This window comes from Echinops telfairi, unplaced genomic scaffold, assembly GCF_000313985.2.
Source record: "Echinops telfairi isolate 266 unplaced genomic scaffold, ASM31398v2 ScPeMD7_70;HRSCAF=299, whole genome shotgun sequence".
Classification (NCBI taxonomy): Eukaryota; Metazoa; Chordata; class Mammalia; order Afrosoricida; family Tenrecidae; genus Echinops; species Echinops telfairi.
Window position 1 is genome coordinate 71,846,260 of NW_022103968.1, and position 1,751 is coordinate 71,848,010.

General features: G+C 46.4%; 1 pseudogene; it reads left to right on the forward strand.

Moving 5' to 3' along the window:
* The window catches only part of LOC101649694, a 47,166-nt pseudogene that overhangs the window by 44,242 nt on the left and 1,173 nt on the right, over positions 1-1,751 (forward strand).

The following is a 1,751-nucleotide window of genomic DNA, read 5'->3' on the forward strand; positions in this document are numbered from 1 at the left end:
TTTATCTTCGCTGCCCTCTGAGGCTGCCTATCCTTATTCCAAAAGATAAAACTACCTTGGGATGTTTATGCCCAGGAAAGTTTCAAGTATGCAATAGGTTATTGTGAGAGCAATAAAGAATCTTTTAAAGGCTAGAGCGTATTTTCCTGAGATACAGGAAGGGCTGTTGGGGTGGAGGCTCCAGAAAGACCGGAGTTCCAGAAAAGGATAAAAGAAGCACCCTAAGCAATTAAGGAAGATTATATAGGCCTGGGGTTCTTGAAATCCCCACCCAAAACACCCAAAACTCAGGGCCTGGTTGGAACTGCTTCCAGCTCACGGAGAGGTAGGTTCTCCGGGAACGCCGCGGCATGAGTCCACAAAGGCAGACGTCCGTCCATTACACACAGAAGGGCACATCCGGCAGAGCCGGAAGCCCATTCCTCGTCCTGCCTACCACGTGCTTCCTTTGTTCCCAGGGATTGAGTGAGGAGGCCAAGGATCATAGGCTATTGTACCCTGTACCTGATCTCCGTGAATGATGTTTGCAGGCCAGGGAAAGTGGTCCAGAAAGCTGAAGACAGAGTGCAGGGGCAACACCGCATTCCTACTGGGGTGGAGTGGTAGTGGAGGGCAGGGCATGCTGGGAGACACATGCTAACCAGAAGCCCAGCAGCCCAGCCACCACTCTAGGACCCCGAGAAATGGGAAACCCTCCCACACAAACCTGTATGTGAATGAATTCCCCTGCTTTATTCTCACTCCTAAGGTGATACATCTGCTGGGTGATGCGATTTTTCTTCAGGGTGTCATTGTCAAAAATTTGTTAAAATTTTGAGTTCTGCTCCATAATTTTCTTCCTCTATCCAGGACCTTCTAATGGGATTCCTTTCAGAGTAGTTGGTAGCAGTGACCAGGCACCATCTAGTTCTTCTGGTCTCAGGGTTGTGCAAATTGATGTTCCTGTGGGCCATTCCTTCATCCAAGTAACTATCAGTGAATCTTGCATTTTCTCCACTCTTCTTTCTTCAGCCCAAGAGAGACCTTGGATGGTTGCCTGTGAGCTATGACCATTCACTTAATAGCCATGGCAGATCGCCTGCTGTAGAATTAGCCTTCCAACTCTAGTATTCACTAAAATGAGATGACACAGGAGGCTGTGCCAGATATAGTTTGAACCTGTTACAACAACTTTGACCAATGACAGTCCACTTCCAGTGAGCAACAGAACAGAACATCCAGACCTCCATGCCATGTTGATGGCAGCAGAGCCCTGGAGATACTTCCACTACCACTGGATCCACAAGACTTAAATGTAAAGCTCTTTCTTATACACATATGATTGTCTCTGGATTTATTTCTCTAGTCAACCTGGCCTCACACACCCACAGTGGTAGTTCAAAACATAATAGCCATTACCCTCTCAACACATTCACCTGACCCTTCAGAACATGGGGTTCAAGGATGACTTACTTAGTCAGGGCCTCACAGCCCTCTAGTCGCCTAGAGACCCGTGCTTCAGCCCCTGTGTTTGTGTTGCAGAGTCTGACCTTGAGCCCAGTGAAGGCTGGGAACTGGAGCCCTGAGAATGAGGGGAGCTGGAGATGACTAAGTGCTTGCTTACAGATCCTTACTTTTAGTTTCTTAATACTAATTAGACTAGGATGCATACATTTTTATAATTTACATTTTTTGGAATAAATTACATTTAAAAATAATTGACATTTGAGTCATTTTGTGTTAGAGGTAGACATTTCCCCCTCCTTTGACAT